We start from the raw sequence: 27727 nt of genomic DNA, 5'->3' as shown, positions 1-27727 counted from the left end.
ACCACTGCGCCACCTCGCTCGGTGAAACACAGATACAATCTAAAAGTAAATTTTGTGGAAGTTACACAGCCTTTAAAACCAAAAACAGGTGTACGACAAGGTGACGGCATATCCCCAATTCTTTTTAATAGTTTGTTGGAGGAAACTGAGAATCTGGAACGAAAAAGTTATTCAAGTCAGCTCTTTGCCGATAAGGCTTGCAAGAGGAAGCAAAAAGATCGAAATCAACTGTGTCGCATTTTCAGTTTACTTTGCGACACTTCCCGACTATGTGGTATCTGCTACAACACAAATAATGGGTTCAAATGGCTCTGAGCAATATGCGACTTAACTTCTGAGGTCATCAGTCGCCTAGAACTTAAAACTAATTAAACCTAACTAACCTAAGGACATCACACACATCCATGCCCGAGGCAGGATTCGAACCTGCGGCCGTAGCGGTCGCGCGGTTCCAGACTGTAGCGCCTAGAACCGCACGGCCACTCTGGCCGGCAAACACAAATAAATCTCTTGGAAGAAATATCCAGCGGAACTGGCTTAAGAAGTTCTACAGGAAAAATAAAATTTTTAATAAACGTTATGGTGCTCCAGAATTACTGACAACAGATATTGGCCAAATAGAGAGAATAAAAAAATTCAAATATCTTCGGGAGATAATAAAAAAAAACGCTTTGTAGAAATCTGCAAAAGTGGACAGAGTCGATAAAATGGAGAGAGCATATCGTACCACCAAAGAACTGTACAATAAAACGTCCCTATCCAACAACGCAGCCGGCCGCGGTGGCCTAGCGGTTCTAGGCGCTACAGTCCGGAACCGCGCGACTGCTCCGATCGCAGGTTCGAATCCTGCCTCGGGCATGGATGTGTGTGATGTCCTTAGTTTAGATAGCTTTAAGTAGTTCTAAGTTCTAGGGGACTGATGGCCTCAGATGTTAAGTTCCATAGTGCTCAGAGCCAGTCTGAGCCAACAATGCAAAAGTAACGCATTACAACACAGTGGTGAAGTCAGAATGCCTGGGATTAAACTACAATTGGAAATACTAGAAGCCGCGGGATTAACCGAGCGGTCTTAGGCGCTGCAGTCATGGACTGTGCGGCCGGTCGCTCGGGCATGGATGTGTGTGTTTGTCCTTAGGATAATTTAGGTTAAGTAGCGTGTAAGCGTAGGGACTGATGACCTTAGCAGTAAAGTCCCATAAGATTTCACCCATTTGGAAGTACTAGGAAGGTGAATTGTAAGGAAAATATTAGGACCACAAAACACAGCAGGAGGTTGGAAATTACGAAGTAATGCTGAACTATACCAAAATATAGAAAATATTTCAAACGTAATGAGAAAAAGAAGACTCATGTTTTTTGGAACTTTATTTCGAATGCAAGACAGTAGATTAGCTAACAAGATTTTCAAATATTTGTGGGGTAAGAAATCCACAACAACGTGGGTCAACGAAGTGGAAAAGGATTTAGAAAGAAAAAACAGAAGATACAAACAAAAGAGAAGCCTTTCGGGAAAAGGTATTGAAAGTGGAAAGATTCCAATGCAGAGTAGCTAAAACGACTGGTTAAGAAGTGGTCTGAAGACAGAAGAAAGAAATATAGCCAACAGATGGAAGCATAATAGAAGAAAAGAAAAGAACAAAGAATGAAGAACAAATTAGAACGTGGTCCTCAGGTGGCCTAGTGGCACGTTCGCCACCTTCGCTACGCTCATCGACAGTAAACAACCACGCGAGTGGAGGATCACTGAGGTTGGATACGCGATACTGTAAAGCGCAGCTGAATAGATAGAAGTAGAAGGAGTAGCAGCTTGCCGCGTCGTCACACTGTGTGAAACCGTGTTCCGCTCTGGGCCGGAGATAACGCGGCTGGCCCAGTGGCCCGCTTCGGCCGCTTCGCGCGGTAGGCCTACGTAATCTGCCAGAGGCCGCGTGAGGACCGCGGGCGGCGCGTGGGTCGCTTATCGGGGAGCTGTGAGGCGCGCAGGGGCCGACAGCGCTGTCGGGAGGCCCTCCAGCGGGCTGTGACGTCACGCCGGCCGTCTGCCGAAGCGCGAAGCGCGCCAGCCGCCTTGTAAGGCACGTCTGTGTCTTCCCACTGTTTTAAGATCGCTCAACTAGGAAGAACGCCACACTGTATAGCGGAGACAAGTCCATCGCCCATAGGCAAAACGTTGCATTCAGCCTACCGTGTTGGCAGTTGTTCTCGGTTGAGAAATACAGATAAGATCGTTCAGTTTTGTGAAAGCGATAATATGCTGTTACTTTTAAATTTGGCAACAACGTGAAGGAATACACGGATAAAATTAAACATTAGTCCACAGATGACTAAGCTATAAGCTCCTCCCCTTATGAAACATCCTGGCAGATAAAAGCTGTGTGCGGGACCTTTGCCTTTCGCGGGCAAGTGCTCTACAAACCGAGTTACCCAAGCACGACTCACGTGTCCCCTCCTCACAGCTTTAATCCTGCCAGTACCTGGTCTGCTACCTTCCAAACTTTACAGCTCTCCTGCGAACCTTGCAGAACTAGCACTCCTGAAAGAAAGGATATTGCGGAGACATGGCTTACCCACAGCCTTGGCGGATGTTTCCAGAATGAAAGAAATAAAGCTGTGAGGACGGGGTGTGAGTCGTGCCTGGGTAGCTCAGATGGTAGAGCACTTGCCTGCGAAAGGCAAATGTCCCGAGTTCGAGTCTCGGTCCGGCACACAGTTTTAATCTGCCAGGAAATTTCATGTCAGCGCACACTCCACTGCAGAGTGAAAATCCCATCAGGAATTTGTGTTCTTTACAAAAATTCCATCGTTGTTTGGAAACATGAAGTACGTCAATGACTGCAAACGGTATCCAAGTAGCCGAGCATAACCTTTTGCAATCAGTGATCAGTTGAATCGGATGGACCAGAGGACCTACTCGATTCCATGTAAACACAACCCACACCGTTATAGAGCCACCACCAGTTTGCACAGTGCCTTGTTCACAACTTGGGTCTGTGGCTTTGTGGGACGTGCGCCACCCCCAAACGTGTCTATTCGCTCTTACCACGTGAAATCGGGACTCATTTGACCAGGCTGCGGTTTTCCAGTCGTCTAGTGTGCAACAATATGGTCACGAGCTCAAGAGACGCGCTGGAGGAGACGTCGTGCTGTTAGCAAAACGGCTTTCGCGTCGCTCGTGTGCTGCCATAGCCCGTTAACCGCACTGCCCTAACGGTTACGTTCGTCGTACGCCTCACATTGATTTTTGCGCTCATTTGAGTCAGTGTTACTTGTCTGTTAGCACTAACAACTGTACGCCCACGACGCTGCTCTCGGTCGTTAAGCGAAATTTAGTATCCGCGGCTTACTCACGACACTGGGGATCTTGGACTATCGAATCCGTAAACGATTAGAGAAATGGAATGTCCCATGCGTCTAGCTCCATCTACCATTACACGTTCAGAGTAGTTTGTTAATTCCCGTCGTGCGGCCATAATCACTTGAGTACAATTGACAGCTCTGCCCTCTTATGCAGGGTGATTCTAAAGTCACTATACATTTTGTACTTAAACAAATTTTATTAACCAGTATGTAATGGCACTGCAACTTATGTTACAATAGGACATAATTTCAGGACATCTCAATGTGACCACCTTGCATGTCTACGCACACCCCCCTAGCGCTCCACTGTAGACCGAAAAACGTGCCCAAGCATATCTGGTGTAATCTCAGCAGCTGCGGCTCGAATCCGCTGTGTTAAGTGTTCAGTGCTGCGGATCTTCACCTGGTATACCTTAGACGGGTGCCCACATCCGTGGAGAGGCACGACCAATCCATCTGCCGGGGATTGCTTGATTCAGATAATCCCGAACAACGAGGGCAAAACGGGGTGGCGCAACATCCTGTTGAAAAACAGCGGTATCTATAATCCCATCAGATATCGACTGGGGCACCAAAAACTGTTCCAACATATCTAGGGTTGTGGTTCCGGAAACGGTTTGTTCTGCAAAGAAGAAGATCCCGTACACTGTTGACCTCGTTGTTTCTAACCACACATTCACTTTTGCTGTGTCCCGCTGACACTCTTGCAGCACACTTGGTTGTTCGTCTGCCAAGATCCTGCAGTTGTGTCTGTTCACATGTCCACAGGTATGAAATGTAGCCGGCTGGAGTGGCCGAGCGGTTCTAGGCGCTACAGTCTGGAACCGCGCGTCCGCTACGCTAACAGGTTCGAATCCTCCTCAGGCATGGATGTGTGTGATGTCCTTAGGTTGGTTAGGTTTAAGCAGTTCTAAGTTCTAGGGGACTGATGACCTCAGAAGTTAAGTCGCATAGTGCTCAGAGCCATTATGAAATGTAGCTTCATCACTGAACAAGACATTTTGCATCAAATTACCATTTTCCACAGCTTATAGCAGGTCATGACACATAGGTTGTATGTTTGCGTAGTCCTCCGCTTAAAGCTTATGTACGACCCGGATATGGTACGCACCGAGCGGTCTAAGGCGCTGCAGTCATCGACTGTGTGGCCGGTCCCGGCGGAGGCTGGAGTCCTCCCTCTGGCATGGGCGTGTGCGTTTGTCCTCAGGATAATTTAAGTTAAGTACTGTGTAAGCTTAGGGACTGATGACCTTAGCAGTTAAGTCCCATAAGATTTCACACACATTTGAACAATATGGTACGCACGTTTGTGCAGCTTGTAACGAACAACTCTCCATACAATGGTTTGAGGAATACCAAGCTCGACCGAGCGAGGTGCCGCAGTGGTTAGACACTGGACTCGCATTCGGGAGGACGATGGTTCAATCCCGCGTCCGGCCATCCTGATTTAGGTTTTCTGTGATTTCCCTAAATCGCTCCAGGCAAATGCCGAGATGGTTCCTTTGAAAGGGCACGGCCGACTTCCTTCCCCGTCCTTCCCTAATCCGATGAGACCGATGACCTCGCTGTCTGGTCTCCTTCCCCAAACAAACCAACCAACCAATACCAAGCTCCCTACTAAGTCTCCTGGTAGATGCGGAAGGGCTACGTGTGAACGCATCCTGCACACTTTGGACGGTGTCTGGGGTTATGGCCGGCCTCCCTGGACGTTCTTCATCTGCAGCACTACCAGTAAGCTGGAATTTATTGACTAGGGTCTTGATAACAAGCCTCGTGGGGCCTGTTTTCCAAAATCGACGGGAAAAGTCTGTCCGCACCTGTTCATACGTCATTCCACAAAGACGAGCAGAAACGACAGCGATTCGTTCTTCTTTGGTTAGCATTCTGTCGTAGTACCTGCAAGAAACAAATATTCCGTTACTACATCACTGAAATGTACAGTGACTTACTATATGACTGAAATGTACAGTGACTTTAGGATCACCCTGTACTTTGTGTACGCGATGTTGCGTCCATCTGTGTTTGTTCATATCGCTGTTCCATGAGTTTTGTCACCTTAGGGTACAACCTGTAGCGCATCGCTCCCCTAAGGACCGTGAAAAGAAGGACTAATGAGAAGGCGCGCTGAGGCTTGTCATTGTTCCCGCGTCGCGGAATGGGAGGGTACAGCATGAGCCGCAGCTGGCGGCGGTGGTGGGTGTGGGTGGCCTGCGTGTTGTACCCGCTGGCGGGCGGCCTTGCGTGGCTTCCTGGCGAGCGGGCCAGCGCTGGCTGCTCACCTTGGCTGCCGCGCTCTGGAATCCGCGGCCCGCTTCACACGGCGCTACAGTCGCACGGCACGGCTTTGTGCACCTGCAGGCTCGCTGTCCATCAGCGCCTCCACCTAATGCTAGGTCTGCTGCATTGCACTCCACTGCACTCACTCACCTCTCAACAACGGCTATTCTCGAGCCTCTCGAAAAATAACTGCTCGGTACTCTCAAACAATTTCGGTCTACCTCCACTGCTTCCCACATATTTATCTCCCCTACGATAAGAATAGAACCGTTTAAAAAACTCCGTCATATAAGTCCTGAGCCGTGGCGCTCGTTACTGGCGCGCCAGTCTCTTGGATGTCCATTATCGATCCTTCGATGTTTCTTATCTTTGCTTGCCTTGTTGTTTTCCGCATTCGCGGAGCGAGTGGCAGTTGACGTTCGCTCGGGCTACCTGCTGAGACCCCACGAGGTACGAGGTGGGAAGCAACCACGTGTATGTGGAGTTGGTTATACGTGGTCTGCCGGTTCGGGATGGAGGACATGTGTTGGCTGCAAGCCTGTCTGCTCTCCTGATTTTGCTCGCCGTACCTTGCGACCGCCTAGCTTGGGTTGCTGCCTGGTGTATCCTACACGAGCCATACCGGACATCCAGCAGAAGTTAAGCAGCCTTGTGTTGCTTTTAAAGAAAAGGAGCAAATGTACAAGACTTTTTGTAACCAATTTCCGTGGAAAAAGTGTCACGCTGCGAAAACCGACCAGTGTTGGACGACTGGAAGCAGAACAAAATCTGTTGCTACTTGAAGCATGCTGAAGATCAGAGGGGTGCTTCAGCTAACTGATGAACAGATACTGAATCAAGTCGAGGAGATGAGATCTCTATGGCACAGCATAACTACATGAAGGAATACGTTACAAGAGACTTTCTGAGATATCAAGGAATGGGTAATTTAATAGAGGAGCGAAGTGCAGCGGATAAATTGCGCAATTAGCAGCAATTTTAGCGGCAGTTAAGCAAGGTTTCCAAAAACGTCGAATGAAGACCGTTAAACCGTCGAACTTTCAAACAGCACCGCAAACAAACGCCACAGCAGATCCCGTTGTGTTTAATATAATTCAGCGTGTGGAGTACTTACGTGAGAGAAGAACGAAATTATTGTTATATTGGTTAAAGGCCATCGCGGCCTTCACGGCACCGAAACGACTGCGGGCAGTCAAGAGTACGATGTTCCCGTACTCGGATTTCTTAGTCCAGGTCATGGAAGCGTTAGGAAACAAATGGGACTGTGAATGGAAAAGACTTAGCGCTAGCATAGACCATCGCTGTATAGCAATTTTCCACTGTTAATTAATCTAACGTGTACCACGAAGAACATATGTAATAGTGGGACGCCTAAAATTCAATGGCGAACGCTTTATACCGAACTGAGAAGATCTACTCGTCTTACTATAAATCTGGCGGACTCAACTGCCATTGCGGAGACTCGCGGTCGGCATTCTGCTCTGTGTTTATCGAATTCGGGACGCAGGGGCGGTCTCAGCCGCGCAACGCTTCTGTCCACAGCCGCCGCCTGCGTCTCGAAACGTTATTTCGTCCGTCCACGGAGTTTCTGTGACGTCCCGCCATGTCGCACTCGCGCCCAGAATCCACACGCTCTTAGCGATGTGTGGCGTGAGAGACAAATTATGCGACTTAAATTTCGATATGGGTTTTGCTGCGCAGATTTACTCGGAAACATCTACTGGCGAACCGAGGTCAAACCTCTGCACTGCTACACTTATGAAATCAGTTTTAAATACGCATCGCTAGCCCTGCATGGACCCGTGAGGCAGGCTTAAGCTTGTCCGTGGTTCAGTATCAGTAACCAGTGCCGTGCAAGGTGCAGAAATGCGACCACAGCAGTGGAAATTCTACAGAACAGTTAACACACGCCTCCTAGCTACTTCCGGTCTTGATATCCACGAACATTTTAAACATCTCCTTAGAAAGTTATAAATGACAGTGGTGGAATACCTCTGCGTTATTTGATTTTCAAACAGCTGAGCAAAACTGCACGTACTCAGACATTTCTCTCTTTACCTATTCTGATCAACACTAAACTGACACACAATATTTTTAACGCAACGCAATCTGACTTTCAACAATCCCTACAAAAGAATGTCCCTGACTAACAATAACCTATACCTTTCATGAATCACTTACCTCACAAAATCTTCGTTACTCGAACTACCACAATACAGCGAGCGCCAATACTGCCAGCTTTAGATTCTAACTACTGAAGGCACTAACTACTGATAGATATAGTTAGGAAATGAAAGATTTTGATACAGAACAAACAATGTATGTACCTTAATAGTGTTCAAAAGTCATAATATATATATCAGTCCTGACATCCAGTCTTACAAATTTCCTTTTTCTGACGGACACACGTCCAGATCGTCCGCTCTCAAAATTCTGCCATCTCTCTCCCCACATCCACCACTGCTGGCGGCTCACCTCCAATTGCGCAACGCTACGCGCTGCTCACATCCAGCTACCCAACAAGCGAATATTCCAACAATGCAAACCAGCCACAGACTGCACACAGCACAGTCAGTGATTTTCGTACAGAACGCTACGTGGCGTTACCAACATAAAAACCTAAACAGCCTACTTACACAAAAAAAAAGATTCAAATGGTTCTGAGCACTATGGGACTTAACTTCTGAGGTCATCAGTCCCTTAGAACTTAAACCTAACTAACCTAACGACATCAGACACATCTATGCCCGAGGCAGGATTCGAACCTGCGACCTTACCGGTCGCGCGGTTCCAGACTGTAGCGCCTACTTACACATTTAACAGGATAATAATTAAAATTCAATATCGAAAAAGCCATGAAAAAACACAAAACTCTAAGTCCCGCGAAAACAAGTGTAATGCATTGGCTTCTGTTAAACCTCAGCAAGTCCGTCACTTTTACCAACCACCACCTACATCGGGCTAATAGCCCTGCACTCTGCTCTGAGGCGTCTTATTGCGAGCAAGACAAGTAGAGGAGAGAGGCAAAATAATGTGAACACCTGTACTTACTTGGGTGTTTATTAATAAGGGGTGGATCGATATTTCCCCGTAATACAGCTGCAACTCTTGGAATACTGGCATGCAATGATTGCTTAGTCTGTAAGGGAACGTTGTGCCACTCGTCGATCAGAATCTCCTCCAACTCCTGTAGTGACGAGGGAGGCGAAAACCTGCTCCGGAATCTGCGCTCCAATGCCGCCCACAAGGGATCGATAACGTTCCAGTCCGAGGACTGTGCTAGCCAGGGAAGACGCTGCACTTCAGATGCATGCATATCATACCACGACTGTACTTTGTTGGCTGTGTGAATGGGTGCATTATCGTCCTAAAATATGACATCATTGCTGAGGAACAACATTCCAATCATGATCACCTAAAATGTTCACATAAACGTTGATTGTAAGACGGAGTGATAATGGGACCAGCAGAACACCATGATATGGCTGCCCACGCCATCACAAATGGTTCAAATGGCTCTGACCACTATGGGACTTAACTACTGAAGTCATTAGTCCCCTAGAACTTAGAATTTCTTAAACCTTACTAATCTAAGGACATCCCACACATCCATGCCCGAGGCAGGATTCGAACCTACGACCGTAGCGGTCGCGCAGTTCCAGACTGTAGCGCCTAGAACCGCTCGGCCACCCGGCCGGCACACCATCACACTTCCACCTCCATGCTTGACCGTTGGAATCAAGCAATCAGGATTGCAGGCTTCTTTTGGCGTTCTCCAGACGTAAACCCGGCCCGATGTTGGAAATAACGAAAAGGGTCACTCGTCGGACCACATGATGCGTTTCCATTGATCAGCCGTCTAGGGTTTATGCTCCTGACACCATATCTTTGCGTTGGTTGTTGTCACTAATGATGTCGGTGTAGCAGGTCGTCCATGAATATTCGCTTTATGGAGTTCTCGGCGGACAGTGTCGATAGATACGGGGTCTCTAAGATGGCTGTTGAGTTCTGCTGTCATTTCAGCCGACGTAGTTTTGTGCTGTTTTGACACAATCGGTGTTAACGTACGACGATCTCTGCCATTTACTTTGCGCCCACTATTACGTTTACACGATGATGTCTTTCCACGTTTTGTGTAGTCTGGCATGACTGTTGAATCAGTTGCTCTTGAAACATTCAATAAGTTGTCTGCTTCGTTACTGTTGCTTCAACTAATCGCGGTCCCACAATCTGCCCTCTTTGGAACTCCGTTAGGTCTTTCGTTGCACGTCGACTTCGGTCTTTGAATGTAAGTACTAAGTGTGCACTGGTCGTTAACAACCTGCACTGATGCTTAGTCCGTACTGAACACGCACAGTCCAGCGCTACATGTGCCTTACCTGCGTTGTTGACCGTCGAACACAACCCTCCCACTACAACCACTCTTCACATGGTTTTGCCTGTCCCTTGTAAGATACTCTAATCACATGATCCTTGTCACGTGCACAAATTATTTTTCGAGTTTATAATCTAGACCTAAAATTTCTGATAAACCTGCCGCCTATTTGTGGTTTCTAATAAACCTGCGTTTTCAGTCCACAGATTCCGATCTGTATCCTGATTATGATATTTTTCATTACCAGGATGCCACAAACTACCCCTTTGACTAAACTTATCAGTTTCTCACAGCTCATGTTTTTGTCGTCTCGGCCATCATCACCCCCCAAAAAACTGCTTTGAATTTCACGGATTGCAGTCTGAAATCTGTAAGCTAAGGCGATGAGATCGGCTATACTGTGACCGCGCACGTAGCGACGTACTGATTTCACAGGCCAACGAAAAATGTTTTTTTTTAAACTTTTTTTTACTTTGAAAGCTGATCTTTATAGATTTTTATGAGCTGAATCCAAATGTAGCCTTAGTTTTTTGTATCACCCATAGTTTTCGAGCAATGTGCTTTTTACTATATAGTATGAAAAGGCAATGCTATACGGTAAATGGGGAAATTAATGAAACGCTTTGTTAAAACATAAGCATTGTTTGTATTTACAGTAAGCTACTTAAAACAATGATATGTGGTAACAGAGATTTCACTTGTCAGCTGGCCCGCATCTCGTGGTCGTGCGGTAGCGTTCTCGCTTCCCGCGCCCGGGTTCCCGGGTTCGATTCCCGTCGGGGTCAGGGATTTTCTCTGCCTCGTGATGGCTGGGTGTTGTGTGACGTCCTTAGGTTAGTTAGGTTTAAGTAGTTCTAAGTTCTAGGGGACTGATGACCATAGATGTTAAGTCCCATAGTGCTCAGAGCCATTTGAACCATTTTTGAACTTGTCAGCTGGAATTGGTTTTCTTTGTCATTTTTCTTTGAAGCATCTTGTGTAGATTTTTCTATGATGAGTCGCTTGCTGAACTTCTCGGTGAAGTGACCAACCGTAGTCCCCCAACATGTGATCCAGCGGCCTTGGTAGCGTTTCTCCTTCACTTTAATGGCCTGCTGAAAACGGATGGCGGACAGAAGGTTAGGGTAGCTTCTTACCGTCTTGTTTTTAGAGTTATCACCAGTAATATGGTTCAAAAGGCTCTGAGCACTGTGGGACTTAACTTCTGAGGTCATCAGACCCCTAGAACTTGGAACTACTTAAACCTAACTAACCTAAAGACACCACACACATACATGCCCGAGGCAGGATTCGAAGATGCGACCGTAGCGGTTGCTGACTAAAGCGCCTAGAACCGCTCGGCCACAACGGCCGGCTGACCAGTAATATCAACATTTGAAAAGTAGCAATAATCGGAACCATTTCTTGGCTCCTTTCATATCATAAAGGCTCCTTTCTCCTTTTTGGACAATTTTCTCAATTCTTCAACACAGTCATAACATGCCTTATGCGGCGCCCAAGATTTACTTCGATCAGCAAGTTTAGATTCAACGTATGATAGATAAACCTTTTCCACAAAGTCTGTAATGCTTCTTTGGCTTTTTTAAATCACAAATTTACAACAAATATAAGAAAAACTGTCAGCAGAGTTTTTACAATGAGGACTAGAGATTGTACTGAGCACATTTACGGGAAACGAGAAAGTGAGGTTAGGTTGACACTAAACAAAACACCATCTGTTAACACAAAAATAGAATCGACCTTTTTTGCCAGCAAATGTTTTTCAGCAGTGCTACCAACGTCATCTACAATCGGTACACTTCCTTTCTAAATTATTTTCACTGTATAAAAGCTGCTAAATTCTTTAAAAAATTGTTTAATTTAATAAATTTAACTGGAGAAATGGTGGGTGATACATTTTTTAAGTATCATATTTGGATTTCCCACCCTAAAAAAACATAAGAATAAGGTAACTTCCTGACAGATAAAACTGTGTGCCGGACGGAGACTCGTGCTCGGGACCTCTGCCTTTCGCAGGCAAGTGCTCTACCAACTGAACTACCCAAGCACGAGTCACTATCCGTCCTCACAGCTTCAATTCTGCCAGTACCTCGTCTCCTACCTTCCACACTTCACAGAAGCTCTCCTGTGAACCTTGCAGAACTAGCACTCCTGGAAGAAACGATATTTCGGAGACATGGTTCGCCACAGCCTAGGGTATGTTTCCAGAATGAGATTTTCACTCTGCAGACCGGTATGAAACTTCCTGACAGATTAAAACTGTGAACTCCCTGACAGATTAAAACTGTGCCGGACCGAGACTCTTAACTCGGGACCTCCGCCTTTCGGGGGTCTGTGTTTGAAAAGATCGGACGTCTTCGGACAATGTGGGTTGACGGCGCCACAGTGACCGCAGCGTAACGAGGCAGCGGCACGTGAGCCGCCGCCTCTGGGCAGCGGGCAGCCGTGACAGCGCGGCAGCTCACGTGGTGTGGCAGCCAAGGCAGGGCAGGGCGTGGCTGCGTGCCTTTGCGCACCGGCCACTCGCTGATTCACGAGGGAGCGGTCCGCCTCAGCTGCTGCTGCCACGTTCCACACGCGCGCCCCGCTGCACCTGACCCACACCGCGCCGTGTGTCGTTGCCGTCTCCAGCCCGACAACGTTTTGGGCGCAGTCAGTCTGCCCGTTGTGAGCCTCTTCATCTCTACACGGCTGCTGCAAACATCCCTCTTATTTCGTTACCGCTAATTACGACTTCTACTAAAAAAATAGCTTATCTCGAAGAAATAAGAAGAGGAGCTGAATAATCTATGTATTCAAACAGACGTAAATGTCGTGTGGCTATTTTGGCCAGCGCGCACTGGCTCCTTTCCTGAATAGACAAAGAAACTGGCACACCTGCCTAATATCGTGTAGGGCCCTAGCGAGCACGTAGAAGTGTCGCAACACGACGTGGCTTGGACTCGACTATTGTCTGAAGTAGTGCTGGAGCGAATTGACACCGTGGATCCTGCAGGACTGTCCATAAATCCGTAAGAGTACGAAGGGGTGGAAATCTCTTCTGAACAGCACGTTGTAAGGCAACCCAGCTGTGCTCAACAATTTGCATCTCTGAGGAGTTTGGTGGCCACAGCGACAGCGCTTAAACTCAGAAGAGTGTTCCTGTAGCAATTCTGGACGTGTGGGGTGTGGCATTGTGCTGCTGGAATTGCCCCAGTCCGCAATGGACACGAATGGATGCAGGTGATTCGACAGGATGTTTACTTACGTGTCACATGTCAGAGACGTATCTGGACGTTATCAGCTCTCCCACATCACTCCCACACCATTACATAGCCTTCACCAGCTTGATCAATCCCTCGCTGCCATGCAGGGTCCATGATTCATGACATTGTCTCCATACCCGTACACATCCATCCGCCAATTTGAAACGAGACTCGCCCGCGCGGCCAACATGTTTACAGTCATCAACAGTCCAATGTCGGTGCTGACTGGTCCAGGCGAGGCGTAAAGCTTTGTGTCGCGCAGTCATCAAGGATACACGAATGGGCCTTCGGCTCCGAAAGCCCTTATCGATGACGTTTCGTTGAATAATTCGCACAATGACACTTGTTGATGGCCGAGCATTGAAATCTGCAGTAGTTTGCGGAAGCGTTGGACGATTATCTTCACTCGTTGTTGGTCCCGTTGTCTCAGGATCTTTTTCCGGCCGCAACGCTGTCGGAGATTTGATGTTTTACCCGATTCCTGATATTCGCGGCACTCTCGTGAAATGATCGTACGGGAAAAATCCTCACTTCATCGTTACCTCGGAGATTCTGTGTCCCATCGCTTCTGCGCCGACTATAACACCACGTTCAAACTCACTTAAATCTTGATAACCTGTCATTGTTGCAGCAGTAACCGATCTAACAACTGCGCCAGACAATTGTCGTCTTATAAAGGTTTTGCCGACCGTAGCTCCGTATTGTGCCCGTTTACCTATCTCTATGTTTGAATACGCTTGCTTATACCAATTTTTTTGGCGCTTCAGTGTGTGGCAGTTCTGTTGCTTGTGTGTTTGTGCAGTATGGGTGAGTGTAAAGTATGCGTGTGTATAGCGTAGTGTCATGTTCGTGTTAGAGATAATTAGAGAAGGGGAAGGGTGAAATCCAGTCCTGACTCATAGCCTACTCCTCTCGAAGAGCACCATGGGGGCAGCCGAGTTTAACGTCTCCAAGAATGGAGCATCACCAACATTGTCAGAGGCCCTCACTTCGTGCGAAGAAGTTTGGAATGCAATCCAGGAGATTCGCGCAAATATTGGTGTTCAGGAGCTTGACGCTGCCACCTCTCCTACACTTGTTGTCCAAATACTGGCAGTGAAAAGTCCAGTCACCAACAGAACTGGAACCGACTTAACTTAAAGTCGAGCGCCAGTGCACTGGCGAGCGGTTCCGACGCCGGCTACGGAGGCGGGTTGAAATCGACGTTGCAATAAATGGACACGGTTTCTACTGATCTCGTGTTGATTGTCCATCAGCAGCCATTCTCGTTGTTCGCACGTTAGACTGGATGATTCCCGGTTCCGAAAACGATTTCATGGTTAACAATTAATGTCATTGAAATTACTAAATGAAATGTCAATGAAGTTGATCTGAATATTCCTCACTTTATTAATTCCTTTCAAATTCTTACAGTACTTCGTGAACATACCCAGACGACACGACGTCTGACTTTCAACCGACAAAAATGAGCTTACATTAAAGTTGTTCCATTGTCTCCATCTTAACATTTTAACATAACTAAAAGAATTTTACTTACAACACATCTTTGATTTATCATTTCCAAACGTTTCAGTAACCAATACCATTAGTTACAAACTTATTATAATACAGAAAATTTTTAGAGAACAAAATACGTAAAGAATTTCAAAAGTATACGAAATATTCTTGAAGTAACGTTACATGGGTGAAGACACAGTTCACAAAAGCATTTCGTATTTATACATGTGTGTACTTAATATAAAAAACTTGATAATAATAAATAACAAAGCACAGATTCAACAACTCTTATATGAAATATTTACGTACGAACAGTTTCTTGTTTTGTAGTACAAATAAACCTGAAACATTTACCAGTTTCATTACAACTTACATCAACTCCAACCTGCTTACAGTTGTGAAGCCTTCGTCTTCCTTTACATTTTCACCATTCACACGTCCCTCCTGGCGATTCCTTCGTGGCTCACTGTGTCCTACCAATCAGTACCTTCTTTCAGACAAGTTATCCCTTAAATGTCTATTCTGCCCAATTCGATTCAGCACCTGCCCGGTAGTTATCCTATCTACCAGTCTAATGTTATACATTCTTCTCTATCACCACTTTTCTAAAGGCAGCTCGCTCTTCTGTTCTGTAATGTTTCACTTCCCTTATTCCGTAGAAGGCCACAATCAAGACAAATACCTTCATACAATACTTTCTAAAGTTAAAATTTGTATTCCGTGTTAACAAATTTCTCTTTCTCATAAATACGTTCTTGCCATTGAGAGTCTGCATCTTATATCGCCTGTACTTCAGTCACAGGTATTTAGTTTACTGCCGAACTAATAGAACCCATGTACTACTTTTGGTGTCTCATTTCCCGGTCTAACACCCTCGGCATCTCCTCATTTAATTCGACTCTCGACTACGTTCCATCATTCTTGTTTTACGTTTCTTGATGTTTATCTTATAACCTCTTTTCAAGACACTATCCACTCTTTTTAAACTGGCCTTATAAGTGCTTTTGCTGTTTCTGGAAGAATTAAAATGTCGTCTGCAAACGCTATCCTTTCTATTTCTTCTCCCTGGACTTCCCCTTTCAAATTTCTCCTTGTTTCCCTTCACAACTTGCTCTCTGTATCAATAGAATAACATCTTTCTCGCTTTCCAATTACTACTACCCTTTCAAGCTCTTAAAACTGCTGTATGATTCTGTACAAGTTGTACATATCCTCTAGATTCTTGCATTTCATCCTGCTACATTCAGAGTTTCAATAAACTTTTCCAAAAGCTTTCTCTAAATCTACAAATACTGTAAATCTCTGTTTGCCTTTCTTCAGTCTGTCTTCTAAGATACGTCCTAAGAGCACAGCAAGACACTGCAAAAACGCGGCCACTCGCAAACATATTCCGCAACCGAGTCAGCGATATGACAATAAGCTTACAATATCTTACCTTCGACATAGAATAATTCACGTACTAAATGGAGAGGATATACAGAACTATCTGACCAGTTAAGATGGATCTGTAGTTGAAGTGCTCGAATGTTGTTATGGGAGAAGCGGGTTTCAGATCCCAGAGTTTTCATGAACACTCCTTAAGCACAGTGCTACTTTCCTCGGGAGAAGCAGAGAAGTCTCGTGGGAGAGAGACGTTAGCTGAGCAGGTTCTCCCGTTACCGAGGATTCCCGTCTGAAGTGAGATTCGTTTCTCCAGGGGTTTCTTGTCGCTATGTTATAAATTGGATGTACATTTCCTTTCTTTCTTCTATTGAGTTATTACAGTAGATTCAAACGACCTCCAGAGTACGGGGATTCAGTGTCTGTGGCCGTGATGTGCGCCTTGTCATTCACTCGAGAAAAGTTTCTTTTGTTTCCCGCAAAACACAAGGCTCGCTGTAACACATATTTTGTAACCATGGCAGATTACGTGCGAGATAGTGGGTCTGGAAGCGGTTCATACCAAAATAAATTTTTTTGTACTTTTTAACTTGTTTTCCTATCCATCTTCTGAAATACATACAGCATAATACTTATCGTCTGTTTTCTGTTTTTCCAGATCTAGTACTCCACTCCTCCACGTCATGGGCCAGTTTCGTATTTGCTCGTCGTCAGCTTTAACTCAGTCTAAGATCGTTAACTCCTAAACAGAACACCAGCGTGGATTCACTGGGCTAGGAGTGCTCCATCGTAAACAGTCTGAGGACACGGCTGCATTTTTCTGTACACCGCAAACGTAAGTACCCTCTCTGACTTTCGTTTATAGTCTGTAAACAGTTTTAAGTCATTAGTTAGTTACTCCAGGTGTGGAACAAGTTTCTGCCCATAATCGTGGAGCAGGAGAGAGATAGAGAGCGAGAGAGAAAAAGAGAGAGACACAGAGAGAGCGAGCAGGTCTGATCTCCAAGAGGCATTAATGGTGACACCTGCAGAACCAGTTTTCCAGAGTTTCTCCGGCAACCGAACCCATGGCCAAAAAAATCGAAGGAGCGCACTGGGTTTCGCAAGCTGTGATCGAGATTTGAAAGCGATTCAATAAGTACTGTAATCTTAAATTTTTTTACGTAGCTGAAGCAGCATCCTACGGATGAAATCTTTGTGAAGAAATAATAATAAATAATATATTAACATGCATTCACTGTTAACCTGGTATGTCGTCACTATTTTCCTTCCGAGGAATATACCGGTTGAGCAAAAAGTCAGTATAAATTTGAAAACTTAATAAACCACGATATAATGTAGATAGAGAGGTAAAAATTGACACACATGCTTGGAACGACATGGGGTTTATTAGAACAACAACAACAAAAAAAAAGTATTGCTAGATGCGTGAAAGATCTCTTGCGCGCGTCGTTTGGCGATGATCGTGTGCTCAGCCGCCACTTTCGTCATGCTTGGCCTCCCAGGTCCCCAGACCTCACTCCGTGCCATTATTGGCTTTGGGGTTACCTGAAGTCGCAAGTGTATCGTGATCGACCGACATCTCTAGGGATGCTGAAAGACAACATCCGACGCCATTGCCTCACCATAACTCCGGACATGCTTTACAGTGCTGTTCGCAACATTATTCCTCGACTTCAGCTATTGGTGAGAAATGATGGTGGACATATTAAGCGTTTCCTGTAAAAAAACATCATCTTTGCTTTGTCTTACTTTGTTATGCTAATTATTGCTATTCTGATCAGATGAAACGCCATCTGTCGGACAGTTTTTGAACTTTTCTATGTTTTTGGTTCTAATTAAACCCCATGTCATTCGAAGCATGTGTGTCAATTTGTACCTCCCTATCTACATTATTCCGTGATTTATTGAGTTTTCAAATTTACACTGACTTTTTGATCACCCGTTATATATATAGGGTGGTCAATTGATCGTGACCGGGCCAAATATCGCACGAAATAAGCATCAAACGAAAAAACTACAAAGAACGATACTTGGCTAGCTTTAAGGGGGAAACCAGATGGCGCTATGGTTGGCGCGGTAGATGGCGCTGCCATAGGTTAAACGGATACCAATAGCGTTTTTTTATAGGAACCCCATTTTTATTACGTATTCGTGTAGTACGGAAAGAAATATGACTGCTTTAGTTGGACCACATTTTTCGCTTTGTGGTAGGATGGCGCTGTAATACTCACAAACATTTAAGTACGTGGTATCACGTAACATTCCGCCAGTGCGGACGGTATTTGCTTCGTCATACATAGTTGTTGTTGTTGCGGTCTTCAGTCCTGAGACTGATTTGATGCAGCTCTCCATGCTAATCTATCCTGTGCAAGCTTCTTCATCTCCCAGAACCCACTGCAACCCACATCCTTCTGAATCTGCTTAGTGTAGTCATCTCCCTCTACGATTTTTACCCTCTACGCTGCCATCCAATACTAAATTGGTGATCCCTTGATGCCTCAGAACATGTCCTACCAACCGATCCCTTCTTCTGATCAAGTTGTGCCACAAACTTCTCTTCTCCCCAGTCCTATTCAATACTTCCTCATTATTTATGTGATCTACCCATCTAATCTTCAGCATTCTTCTGTAGCACCACATTTCGAAAGCTTCTATTCTCTTCCTGTCCAAACTATTTATCGTCCATGTTTCACTTCCATACATGGCTACACTCCATACAAATACTTTCAGAAATGACTTCCTGACACTTAAATCTATACTCGATGTTAACAAATTTCTCTTCTTCAGAAACGCTTTTCTTGCCATTGCCAGTCTACATTTTATATCCTCTCTACTTCGACCATCATCAGTTATTTTGCTCCCCAAATAGCAAAACTCCTTTACTACTTTAAGTGTCTCATTTCCTAATCTAATTCCCTCAGCATCACCCGACTTAATTCGACTACATTCCATTATTCTCGTTTTGCTTTTGTTGATGTTCGTCTTACATCCTCCTTTCAAGACACTATCCATTCCGTTCAACTGCTCTTCCAAGTCCTTTGCTGTCTCTGACAGAATTACGATGTCATCGGCGAACCGCAAAGTCTTTATTTCTTCTCCATGGATTTTAATACCTACGCCGCATTTTTTTTTTTCCTTTACTGCTTGCTCAATATACAGATTGAATAACATCGGGGAGAGGCTACAACCCTGTCTCACTCCCTTCCCAACCGCTGCTTCCCTTTCATACCCCTCGACTCTTATAACTGCCATCTGGTTTCTGTACAAATTGTAAATAGCCATTCGCTCCCTATATTGTACCCCTGCCACTTTCAGAATTTGAAAGAGAGTATTCCAGTCAACATTGTCAAAAGCTTTCTCTAAGTCTACAAATGCTAGAAACGTAGGTTTGCCCTTCTTTAATCTAGCTTCTAAGATAAGTCGTAAGGTCAGTATTGCCTCACGTGTTCCAGTATTTCTACGGAATCCAAACTGATCTTCCCCGAGGTCGGCTTCTACTAGTTTTTCCATTCGTCTGTAAAGAATTCGAGTTAGTATTTTGCAGCTGTGGCTTATTAAACTGATAGTTCGGTAATTTTCACATCTGTCAACACCTGCTTTCTTTGGGATTGGAATTATTATATTCTTCTCGAAGTCTGAGGGTATTTCGCCTGTTTCATACATCTTGTTCACCAGATGGTATAGTTTTGTCAGGACTGGCTCTCCCAAGGCCGTCAGTAGTTCCAATGGAATGTTGTCTACTCCGGGGGCCTTGTTTCGACTCAGGTCTTTTAGTGCTCTGTCAAACTCTTCACGCAGTATCGTATCACCCATTTCGTCTTCATCTACATCCTCTTCCATTTCCATAATATTGTCCTCAAGTACATCGCCCTTGTATAGACCCTCTATATACTCCTTCCACCTTTCTGCTTTCCCTTCTTTGCTTAGAACTGGGTTTCCATCTGAGGTCTTGATATTCATACAAGTGGCTCTCTCTTCTCCAAAGGTCCTGTAGTCAGTATCTATCTTACCCCTAGTCAAATAAGCCTCTACGTCCTTACATTTGTCCTCTAGCCATCCCTGCTTAGCCATTTTGCACTTCCTGTCGATCTCATTTTTGAGACGTCTGTATTCCTTTTTGCCTGCTTCATTTACTGCATTTTTATATTTTCTCCTTTCATCAATTAAATTCAATATTTCTTCAGTTACCCAAGGATTTCTACTAGCCCTCGTCTTTTTATCTACTCGATCCTCTGCTGCCTTCGCTACTTCATCGCTAAAAGCTACCCATTCTTCTTCTACTGTATTTCTTTCCCCCATTCCTGTCAATAGTTCACTTATGCTCTCCTTGAAACTCTGTACAACCTCTGGTTCTTTTAGTTTATCCATGTCCCATCTCCTTAAATTCCCACCTTTTTGCAGTTTCTTCAGTTTTAATCTACAGGTCATAAACAATAGATTGTGGTCAGAGTCCACATCTGCCCCTGGAAATGTCTTACAGTTTAAAACCTGGTTCCTAAATCTCTGTCTTAGTATTATATAATCTGTCTGATACCTTTTAGTATCTCCAGGCTTCTTCCATGTATACAGCCTTCTTTTATGATACTTGAACCAAGTGTTACCTATGATTAAGTTGTGCTCTGTGCAAAATTTTACCAGGCGGCTTCCTCTTTCATTTCTTTGCCCCAGTCCATATTCACCTACTACGTTTCCTTCTCTCCCTTTCCCTACTAATGAATTCCAGTCACCCATGACTATTAAATTTTCATCTCCCCTCACTATCTGAATAATTTCTTTCATTTGATCATACATTTCTTCAATTTCTTCGTCATCTGCAGAGCTAGTTGGCATATAAACTTGTACTACTGTAGTAGGTGTGGGCTTCGTATCTATCTTGGCCACAATAATGCGTTCACTATGCTGTTTGTAGTAGCTTACCCGCATTCCTATTTTCCTATTCATTACTAAACCTACTCCTGCATTACCCCTATTTTATTTTTACCCGTGTTAAAATGGACCGTGTACCAATTGCAGAAAAAGTCGATATCGTGTTGATGTATGGCTATTGTGATCAAAATACCCGACGGGCGTGTGCTATGTATGCTGCTTGGTATCCTGGACGACATCTTCCAAGTGTCCGGACCGTTCGCCGGGTAGTTACGTTATTTAAGGAAACAGGAAGTGTTCAGCCACATGTGAAACGTCAACCACGACCTGCAACAAATGATGATACTCAAGTAAGTCTTTTAGCTGCTGTCGCGGCTAATCCGCACATCAATAGCAGACAAACTGCGCGAGAATCGGGAATCCCAAAAACGTCGGTGTTGAGAATGCTACATCAACGTCTATTGCACCGGTACCATATTTCTATGCATGGCTACGACTTTGAACGTCGTGAACAGTTCTGTTACTACGTACAAGAGAAATTACGGGACGATGACAGATTATTTGCACGCGTTCTGTTTAGCGACGTAACGTCATTCACCAACAGCGGTAACGTAAACCGGCATTATTGGGCAACGGAAAATCCACGATGGCTGCGACAAGCGCAACATGAGCTACCTTGGCGGGTTAATGTATGGTGCAGCATTATGGGAGGAAGGATAATTGCCCCCCCCCCTCCCATTTTATAGATGGCAATCTAAATGGTGCAATGTACGCTGATTTCCTACGTAATGTTCTACCGATGTTTGTACAAGATGTTTCACTGTATGACAGAATGCCGATGTACTTCCAACATTATGGATGTCCGGCACATAGCTCGCGTGCGGTTGAAGCGGTATTGAATAACATATTTCATGACACGTGGATTGGTCGTCGAAGCACCATACTATGGCCCACACGTTCACCTGATGCGACGTCCCCGGATTTCTTTCTGTGGGGAAAGTTGAAGGATATTTGCTGTCGTGATCCACCGACAACGTCTGACAACATGCGTCAGCGCATCGTCAATGCATGTGCGAACATTACGGGAGGCGAACTACTCGCTGTTGAGAGGAATGTCGTTACACGTATTGCCGAATGCACTGAAGTTGACAGACGTCGTTTTGAGCATTTATTGCTTTAATGTGGTATTTGCAGGTAATCACGCTGTAACAACATGCGTTCTCAGAAATGATAAGTTCACAAAGGTACATCTATCACCTCGGAACAACGGAAATAAATTTGTTCAAACGTACCTACGTTCTGTATTTTAATTTAAAAACCCTACCTGTTACCAACTGTTCGTCTAAAATTGTGAGCCATATGTTTGTGACTATTACAGCGCCATCTGTCACAAAGCGAATAATGTGGTGCAACTAAAATATTCATATTTCTTTACGAATATAAAAATCACTCAAACTTACTGGCTTACATGTTGTGGCGGAGGTACGTTGAAATATAGCGAATGGCGCCGGTGAAATATAAAATTTCATCTCCAGAACATAAAAAATTGCACAACTTGGTGGTCTACATTGAGTAGTACTTCACCAACGTACAGTGGATGCACTAACACGGCGTACCTAACGCCTGGGCTGAGGAGAGCTTCCGACGGTAGGGGGCACGTAGTATGTACGAGGACGGTCCACAGCAGTGAGTGACCATTATTATGCTAAACTAGCTTAAAACGTCAAAAATACCTTAACAGGTATTCATTGTTCAGCTATTTAGGCCGCCAGTATTTTTCTTATGAAGAACACATTTTTATAGACCGTGGTCAAGGGGTTTAAATAAACCTTATATTTTGCAGCTGATTGGCTGTTTATTATTTTCTCAAAAAGTACTGTGATTGTCTTTGTCAGTCAGTGAATTGCAGCAGCTCTGTCGCTGCGAAACTCTTATGGTAGAACGAAACGAAAGTATGAATTACCTACACTGAACTAATTCTGGACACGCAGTAACCAATTAAACCAGGCACGTCACGCCAACTCAGTGTGCTTTATCACCTTCCCTTCTGTATCCTCAACACTAGCCAGAGCCCGTATTTTCTCTGATATCTTTAAGGATGAACGATCCTCAGCTTTGTCATGTTTACCACATAGGGGTCTTCGTTTATTTTCATACGCGGAGTCCCGGGAAGAAAGGTCAATTATCAGGGATTTGACAGGAAATATTACTCGAAGTAACAACGTCTAGTACACTTGTGCTCTAAGATGCATATGTTAAAAGCTGTGAGCACTTCTTCAGTGGAAGAGGTGTATTTCACTGTAGCGAAGATGAACAAACGTATGCACTGTATAGAGCCGGTATTTACTGGACTTTGTTTTCTTGTTTTGATCCATACTACCACCTCTCAGAATATGGAAAGCAAAGAGCGTACAGTTGAAGGGATACAGTAGAATAGATAACTAGACTTTTTTTTTGTTGCATCGAATGACCGTTCGTGTCATATTCCTGAATTCTAACATTCCCTCCAGGAACACCCTGTATATTTTTTTGAACCACTTCAGTACATGAATTGTATGATCTTCACCATTAAACCACTGCTTCATCGACAGTAGAATTCAAAAATATTAGCAGTAATCCGCGCGATTTCAAATCGAAACTGAGAAGTTTCCTCATAGATCACTCCTTCTATTCTGTCGAGGAGTTCCTCGAGAAATTAAGCTGATTCTTGTTGTATTGTTGATTGCGTTTACTTAAACTTATAGATTGACTCTTTTCGGATTCATAAACATTTTATTTTTATCTGTTATTACTTTTTAATTTCATTGGCCGGCCGCTGTGGCCGAGCGGTTCTAGGCGCATACAGTCGGGAACCGCGCTGTTGCTCGCAGGTTCGAATCCTTGCCTCGGGCATGGATGTGTGTGATGTCCTTAGGTTAGTTACGTTTACGTAGTTCTAAATCTAGGGGACTGATGACCTCAGAAGTTAAGTCCCATAGTGCTTAGAGCCATTTGAACCATTTGATCATTTAGTTTCCGCCAAAATTTCTAACGTGTAAAACATTGTGCGGAAATGCTTTTCTCATATCAGGTCATAAAAGGTGACGAGTTCGTTCTGTCAAAAGAAGCGGATATGCAGTATGCAAGGAAACAAGGTGGTGTTCAGCACTGAGTCACTGTGGCATACGCGACGGTGATGCGGTACTTGTACGTGCCTTCAGCAGGATGTGCTTGGTGGCTGCGCTTGCAAAACAGTTGTAGACTTCCAATTACTATTGATGCCGCAAAAAAGAAAAAAAATGAAAGAGGATTCTGCTGACGCTGTCAGGGTTTTGTGTGAACGCTGTTCGGACCCGCAACAGTTTCCTGGTGGTCTTATGGAGTGATCTATATCTGAGTGTTGTCTCTTGCTGCACACACCACACCACACGTTCAGGATTTTGAAGGAAGGTCTACTAAAAAACATTTGTCTAGTCTCCTTTCGTCTATACTTACTTCATCGTACCATTCGATTCGCGTTTACCGTTGTACCTTACATTGCGCCTGGGAGACAGCACCCGTGCTATACAAGGTGAAAAGTATTTAAACCGACAAACTCCGGGAGGTTGTAGGGGACATCAAACAAATATTTTTCCCTAATGTCATTTTTTTCCAATGAGGATTACTTAAACCGGTAGAGGTCGTATTACGTTCTTCAGTTGTTAGAGGTCGTACTACGATCTTCAGTTGTTAAAGGGCGTATTACGCTCTTCAGTTGTAGGCAACTGCTCTCCACCAGTGTAGTAGTGCATTGTCTCTGTTTACTAATGGAGCGATACACCTGGAGTGAGTACACTGATATGGTCAGTGCGTACTACGTAGCACACCACAACGGACGAGCTGTACAGCTGGTTTATCAACAACAATATCCTAATCGCCAGATCCCGGGGACCCTTCAATCAGCACTGGTGCAATTGCACGTAACATGGGGACGAATCAGACGAATGTAAGAACAGTCCTTCGAGAGCAATTGTTACGTCCATTTCACTTACAGCGTGTCCACAATCAGTTGATTTTCCACCCAGAGCACAGTTTTCGCTGTGGTACCTAAAACAGTGTGAAATGCATCCTACATTTCCATACTCTGTGTTCTTTACAGATGAAGCTACGTTCGGGCGTGATGGAGTTTACAACATGCACAATTCGCATGTTTGGAGTGAGGATAATCCACATGCCACAGTTACTAGCGCTCCTCAAGTGCGGTTCTTCGTTAATGTGTGGGTCGGTGTTGTTGGGTACTGTTTAATTGGGCCGTGTCTGCTACCTAGACCATTAAATGGCAGGCACTATTACAATTTTCTCGCCAGAGCGTTGCCAGAATTGCTGGAAGACGTCCCGCTCCCTGCATGACAACGCATGTGGTTCCAACATGACGGGGCGCCGGCACATTTCAGTCGTCATGTGCGTCGATTCCTGGACCGACGGTTCACAGAAACGTGGATTGGCAGAGGTGGTCCTGTACCATGCTCTGTTCGATCCCCAGATATGTCCCCTCTGGACTTTTTTGTGTGTGGGGAGATGCACAACCCTGTTTACGCAACTCCTGTTGCATCAGAAGAGGATCTGGTTGCCCGGATAGTAGCAGAAGCAGGAACAATTCAGGATACTCCTGGGATTTTTGCCCGTGTCAGACAGAACATGATCCGACAGGTAACCTTTGTCTACATGTCAATGGACGCATTTTTCAAAATCTACTGTAATTGAAATTGGGTTGTGTTAATGTGTTGTCTCTTGGTCATAAAAAATGGAAAAGTGTTTGTTGGTTTAATTAATTTGCCGCCAGAGAAATCTTCCTCTACCGGTTTAAATACCCCTCATAAGAAAAAAATGGCATTAGGGAAAAATATTTGTTTTGATGTCCCCTACAACCTCCCAGAGTTTGTCGGTTTAAATACTTTTCACCCTGTAGAGACTGTGTCACCTAATGGATGCGCGAGAGCTCTTCCTGCTTCGCAACGATCTCATAGGAACAGGCACACACAACGAGGCAGCGGCCTGCTGTTATACTACACACAGAGATAAGATGTTTATTGCAGGTTTCCCAAAAAAAGTATCGCTACTTCGCTTTATTTATCCAGTACTTTCCTCTCGACACTCATACTTTTTTATTCGAATCCTTTCAATTGATACACTTGCTCATACCAGTACTTTGTAGCAGGTGTCGTTTTATTATTCACCCAGAATTTTGGCCGCATGACCCTGTTGTAACGTTCTCAACAACACCAACAGGCCGACAAACGAAAGAGCGACGTACTTGCGACTGGGAAGGTGAGTGTAAGAAAACATTTGCTACATTTCGCGAAAGAGTGCAATGTTCTTTTCACAGTTCGCTCGCTTCGAATCCGCCTGTTTTCACGACCCGACATATTATTTTTTTTGGTATTATTTTTTGAAACAGTGTAAGTGCAATAATTACTGAATGAGCAGACAGAATGACGCCTAGCAAAAGTTGTACTTGCCAGTATTTTGATAAACTGGCTGGTAAAGAAGTAAGGTCTAAATTCTGTTCCAAACATTTTTAACTCTTCGGGACATCCTTCAGACCTGGAAAAGTATTTGTTGTACGTAAAACATTTGAAAATCAATTATCTCTCTTCCTTATCCCTGCAGCTAGATTTTAATAACATAGATGGAAAGATAGGACCTGGTGGAAAGTATCACGGTGAGTTAATTGACGTCATTTTTTTAGATCACGTAACTGCTCTGCAAGTTTCACAGTTCTGTATTGTCCGTACCACGGATCACAAAGTTTGTCCTTGTGCGCCTTGGTTATTGTGTTTTCATCCACTGTAATATCACAAAGCCGTTAAATCTTAGCTTGTAAAAAGCTGACGTTCTTCACATACATGCCATCTTATGTTTCGTGTCGTCATTATCGAAATATGATCTGTTTGTCGGCATGGCAGATGGAACAGAATCAGAAAGTAACTTTAATTTCAGTTCGGTCTACATAATTTGTGTCGCGATTAGAGATGGGTCCTTCGCGAACTACCGGGTCCAAAGGAACGCTTCACGAAAATGAACGGAACGAGCGAGGAGCGAATTCTAAGGAACGGTCTTTCATACTTCACTTCGGTTGCGGCTTTCTACTTTCAGTTCCCGGGAACGGGAAACGGTCGGTCTCGTTCCCGCAACGGCACGTCGGCCGGTCTCGTTCCAGCCTCGGTCCCGTTCCCGTCAGTCTCGGTCTCGTTCTCTCTCAGCCGGACTCGTCCTTCTTCGCGTCGCAGTTCCACTGCCGGCTGCTCATAGTTCAGTAACGAGTTTTTCGTTTCGTTAGCTTCACACGCCCATTCTAGATCTGTTTTTTTTTTTTTTTTTTTTTTTTACTCTGAACTTCTGGTTCTTTTGGTATTCTATTCAGCGTCCACGACCGGTAATTAAAATGTATTTTATAATCACGTAAACTACATAAAAATTACGTGGTATGTGATACATACATCTTTTCAGGTAACTAAACGGCGTATCACCTTACTTCACTATTTCGATAAACAGCAGAAGAAATGCTTGTAAAAAGGCAAGATTTTTTTGTTATTACACATGCAAAGGACGTCGACACGGCACAAACGAGTGGCCATTTTCCGTCCTTTTTTGGTCCAAGGTAAAAGAGAATGTTCATTGTTATGGAAGGCAGACCGCCTTACAACCGAATGAAGCCCGCGCTTCGTAAACGATTGTATCGTGTCACTTTTTGTAAAGAGAATATGAT

General features: G+C 44.6%; 1 protein-coding gene across 1 annotated transcript in view; it reads left to right on the top strand.

Moving 5' to 3' along the window:
* LOC126365893 (uncharacterized) overlaps positions 1–27727 on the top strand; it is a 468728-nt gene that overhangs the window by 107805 nt on the left and 333196 nt on the right. The window contains exon 2 of the mRNA XM_050008611.1: positions 16790–16966. The gene's annotated coding sequence lies outside the window, so the exon portion shown is untranslated. The remainder of the gene's footprint in view (positions 1–16789; positions 16967–27727) is intronic.

This window comes from Schistocerca gregaria, chromosome 4, assembly GCF_023897955.1.
Source record: "Schistocerca gregaria isolate iqSchGreg1 chromosome 4, iqSchGreg1.2, whole genome shotgun sequence".
Classification (NCBI taxonomy): domain Eukaryota; kingdom Metazoa; phylum Arthropoda; class Insecta; order Orthoptera; family Acrididae; genus Schistocerca; species Schistocerca gregaria.
The sequence above is the reverse complement of the archived record's forward strand: the minus strand, read 5'-3'. Positions and strand labels throughout refer to the sequence as shown.